At 36.6% G+C, this 5,341-nt stretch overlaps 1 pseudogene; it reads right to left on the bottom strand.

The window, feature by feature from the left end:
• Positions 1-3,864: 3,864 nt before the first annotated feature.
• On the bottom strand, positions 3,865-4,813 carry LOC116560979 (annotated as a pseudogene).
• Between the last annotated feature and the right edge of the window lie 528 nt (positions 4,814-5,341).

The following is a 5,341-nucleotide window of genomic DNA, read 5'->3' as shown; positions in this document are numbered from 1 at the left end:
GGATGTACAGGTAACTGGCATTTCAGTAGTCCATTATGAAGATTATTGACTGGATGTTTTAAGTTGTAATTTTCAAGGCATAAAATGATAAAAATCAAGGTGATACCTTTGACTCATTTTTATCTCTAGGTTGACATTTTAATAACATATCTAATACTTGTTCTAAGTACAATAAAAATGGTAAGACTTCATTTTAGAATGTAGGCAAAATGATAAAGGGGAAAAGGTTCTGTGCCTTTTGAATCATTTTGAATTAGGCACTAAAATTATATTACCTTTTTTCCAGGGATGTCTCTATTCCCAATATTTTCTTTTCCAAGAATGTATTTCCTTCTTCAGAATATTTCTAGCATTAAATGAAATAAAATAGCTGAAATGTTTTGCATTTGGCACTGAGTTTGACATTATTCTTCCTAACCCAAATATTGCTTTCTGGCTCTAAATTAAAATGTCAAAGATCTCACCCTTAATCTTTCTAGACTGTCTGTCAGAGGACCAGAATAGAGAAACTGCTCTCAGGACCACAAAGTCAGATTCTAATCTGGATAGGGAATCAGCCAAATTTGTATTCCAGAACCAAGCTCTCAGCTCTTTACTTTTTTCATCACTCCCTCCTTATGAGTTTTCCCTTTTCATTTGATGCTTTAAATATCTTTAAGAGTCTTTCATTCCAGAATTAGAGTTACTATGCTATTAAAACACGTGTAGTAAGGTGCCAAAAATTTACAAAAGAATTTAAGTAATATTTAAAAACTAATTCCATAAAGCAGATTTTGGTTAGAGGAGTGATCAAGGGAATCACACATATTGGAATGTGTGGATGGATGAAGATGAATGGAAGAAACATTACAAAGTTATGTAATTTTGAACAGAGAAATTGAGTTCTAGGAAGGAGGAAGAATAGCAACAGATCAATTAACCCGGCATTTAGAGTTCAAAAGTTTAAAGTCCTTGGCATGAAAAAGAGAGGTACATAGATACTTAAATAAGAGCCATTAACCGTTACAGGGTTTGGTCTGTGTGGGGCCAAGAGTTTTAAGCATTTCTCAGGGGCAACCTCAGATAGAGATGAGGATATTGGTAACTACATGTCTAGAATTCTTAAGTCTCTGTGATACAAGAAAATGAGGAGATTCTGGATGATTTATGACATATTTGTTATGAAATTAATTGCATGATGCTCAGGACATTTATCTTCTTGCTTAACTAAAATGTTATGCTCTTTATATTTTCAAAACTGAACATGGTCTATGATACAAGAATAACTCCTGAGCTTACATTTTAGACAGAAGGGATGATCAGTGAAATGTAGTAAGTATGTAGATGTAAAATCATGCACAAACTAATATAAAGAGATCAAAAAGATGGCCGGGCATGCTGGCTCATGCCTGTAATCCCAGGACTTTGAGAGGCTGAGGCAGGTGGATCATTTGAGGTCAGGAGTTCGAGACTAGCCTGGCCAACATGGTGAAACCCAGTCTCTACTGAAAATACAAAAATTACCCAGGTGTGGGGGTGGGAACCTGTAAATCCAGCTATTCGGGAGGCTGAGGCAGGAAAATCACTTGAGCCCAGGAGGCAGAAGTTGCAGTGAGCAGAGACATTCCATTGCACTCCAGCCTGGGTGACGAGAGAAACTCCATCTCAAAAAAAGAAAAAGATAATGTATGTGAAATTTTTTTAAAGCACTAAACAAATACAAATATAGTGGTAGTCTATATACTATTATTTGGAGGGCAGATTGATTATGAGAAAGCAGTGGTGTTTGTAAGAAGGTATTGAATTATTCACAATAAGTCTTTTCTTGGTACAAGTTTCTAACTGACTTCTAACATTTTTTTGCAAAGGAAATGTATACATTTTAAAAAGAACAAACAGATGTTAAGGGATTTATTTTCCATTTAACTCCCTATGTTGGTTTTCTGATTTAGCTTTCCACAGTTCCTCTGATATACACCTTAATGAACTTTGCTCCTAATCAGCTTTTCACAGAGGATACAGGCAGGACTGGAGGGCTGGCATACATATAATAAAAAAAGTCTCTCTGTCCCATAGCAATAGGTAAGTAGGTATTAGAGAATTATGAATTTAAAAACAATAATCATTCAATGTAGCATATCAAAGCAATTCTGTAACAGAATTAATTACTGTTTGAGTATTTCATATGTATATCAAATGATGGAGGTTTTAAGTGATTACCTGTCTTGAGTATAGTTGTTTAGTAATGAAGCTGGGTTTAAAAAATAATTTTTAAAGTAAATCTATAAAATATCAGCTTGACTCTTATGTTGTGTATTGTTTCTGTCCACCCTAACCCAGGCTGATTCACTTCTAACAATAGGAAAAGGTAGTGAAGTAAAAGGAGCCCAGAATTTCAAAGCAGAATTTCCTGAATTTTATTCCCTCTGACTTTCCTATTCTGTAACTAAGTAGCTATGAGAATTTAGACAGGCTGTAGAACTTTTCTGAGCCTAATTTTCATCATCTAGAAATAGAAAATCTGCTCTTGTTTTTTTTTAACTTATGAGGTTTAGGAGAGGATCAAATAGTCTAGTATGAAAATAAGAATATATTTTTGTAAACAGAATCCCAGGCTCTAACTATTTAGATAGATTAGGGGCATTATCCTGACATGCAAATCAAATTGATCCTGCGTGACTTACCCAACTATTTCTCATTTTTCAATCAACTTCCAAATTTTTCACTTGCATTATAGGTTGCATTGAATTGAAGAAGAAATATAATCTTATTCAACAAATTTATATTGAGTGAATTTATGTCCAGGGCAAATAGGTCTCACATGACTACTAGTAAAAAAAGGTAAAGATTAATATAAATATGTAGGACAGATTTGATATAGATGATATGAAATATGTATGTGAAATATAAGATTGTTTAACTCTGCATCTGACCATCTTCATGCTTACTATCTACCTTTTTTTTAATGATAAAAAATGGCTTTATTGATCTAGTATTAGTTAATGAAGATAAACAGCAATTTTAATACAACTGCTCTTCCAAGACCTTTGACAGACCTTACTTCCATTTTCCACCTTCACTTCTAGGAAAGTACAAGCAAAACACTTTTTAGGGCATAAAAAACACAAGTTTCTAATTAAGATGTATCAACAGCCAGGGAAATCTGCTGCCCCTTTGAGGGTCATCTAAGGCATGGAGAAGGAAACTGCCGCAACACAGTTTCTATCACCCTTTCAGGGATGGCGGCCATGCAAACCAGGACATGGTTCAAAGTGAAAAAGAGTATGGTTAATAATCACACCAGAACACCACATATAAGATGCAAGGAGGGCAAGTCAGGCATTCTGTACATTGCTTCTCCCTTCAATTTGGAAAACTCACTGCAATAGGGTTTTGCAATGATTGTTTTGCAAGACAGCTAGGAGGAAAGCCTGTGTGCTCTGGAAAATGCATATCTTGTGTGTTTACCCTTTTAAAGGTAACAATACTTTGAAACAGGTGAACTGCGGAAAGTTAACACAGACTTCTTTTTTACCATGTTTACCTTTTTAAGAATTTTATGCATTTCCTAGGGCATACACGCAAAATCCTTCACATTTCCCCCTTTTAAAAGAGAGATTTCTCAAACTTATACCTGCAACTCCAACCCTATCATTTTTTCTCTATGAAATCAATTTTTTACTTTTAAAGCGGTAAAATACAAATATGAAAATGACCGTCTTAATCACGTTAAGTACACAGTTCAGTAGTGTTAAGTATAATCACTCTGTTTTGCAACAAAGTTCTGGAATTCTTGCAACCCAAGCTCTGTACCCACTAAATACAATTTTTAGTAAGCTGGAGTATATTAAAGTAAAAGCAAAGTACTGCCTACATATGAATGTTTTAGGGGGTTGCTTGACTAGTTGCTGGCTTGGGTTTCACTTGTACATTCAGCTCGTCATCGTGCCGCAAGGTTGAATGGACAGTGCAATTCATCAATGGCTGAAGGGGGTGGAAGTTGTCCACCATTCTTTTCTCTTTCACCCCCTCAGAAATGAAAAGCAGGGTCCAAAATTGCTCTAGCTGATCATGATCAACCTCTACTGGTTGCTTCTTAATGATCCAGGTGACAGACTCGGAGAGGGGTGAGGTAGTCAGAGACCCTGAGTAGGTCCAGTAATCCAGGCAGGTAGGTATCAGGCACGCAGGGTCAAATGACCCAAATTCCACAAGGATGTCCTTGTGCTTAATTGTTAGCAAAGTATCCAATAATTTCTGTAGCTCTTTATGATGTTTGCCTAGCTTTACAAACACTCCTATCATGACCAAACCATTTTCTTCCAGTGCTACATCCTCAAAGTTTTCAAATTTGACACATTCCAATGCACTAAGTGCAGCTCTGGGAAGCATTTGATGTCCATGGTGTGCTCGGAGCCCCAGGCATCGATGGCCTCCCAGCAAAAATGGAACTGCTTCAATCAGTAGTTGTGCTCCAGAGGTCTTCCCTTGATCACTGATTTATCTGTAGAATTTTCAAATTCCACAAGGAAAGAGTACCCATAATTCCAGATGTGGAGGCAGGTGGCTGGGTCATAAGAGATGGTGAGCGGCTTGAAACCCGGATCATAAACACTCCCTCCATCCAATGGTGATGGGTGACTTGTCGAGCACCCCCAGGAGCCAGGTTTATGCTTCCCCAGAGTGGATGCAAGGCTCAATAAAATAAAACACACCTAAAACGTCACTGCATGAGTATCAGGGCTGCAGGGCCTCGCTGGCATGAATCTCAGAATCTGGAACTTTCTCCACAGCATTTTGCCTGGAAATGAATAATGACCCTCAGGCTGTTCATCGCCACATCTTTAGCTTGAAATCTTGATCAGTTCCCAGTTAACTTGCAGAACCTAATTACCTACTATCTACCTCTTAATAGACTTCTTTGATTTCATTTAGGTCTTGGAGACAAGAACTATATGTCATAGGCTAGCCTTGTCTAATTTATTTAATCATATAAAATACATGTTCTCATTTTCAAGTGAGTAAAGTGCTGAGAAAATAATGTTAACTGTTGCATATAGCAAAAGTGTAGATGCTAAGAGCCAACATAATTTAAGTAAATGGATACGTTTATGTAGCAGAAAACTAATGCTTTCTGACAGTTGCTCTGGCCTTTATTTTAACCTCTACTTTTTTCCATTATAAACCAAAAGTAGACTATCTAAGCTGCCCTGAAGGGACACTAAAGATGTATTACGAGTATCAATCCCTAGAAATAGAAAAACTCCAGTTCAATCTTGATAATAAATTTTGGCACTCTTGTTGTTGCTCGAATACAATTTTATACTTGTCATAACCTTTGGATCTTCACCCAAAGATACAT

This window comes from Sapajus apella, unplaced genomic scaffold, assembly GCF_009761245.1.
Source record: "Sapajus apella isolate SASKATOON/1434 unplaced genomic scaffold, GSC_monkey_1.0 scaffold28, whole genome shotgun sequence".
NCBI lineage: Eukaryota > Metazoa > Chordata > Mammalia > Primates > Cebidae > Sapajus > Sapajus apella.
The sequence above is the reverse complement of the archived record's forward strand: the minus strand, read 5'-3'. Positions and strand labels throughout refer to the sequence as shown.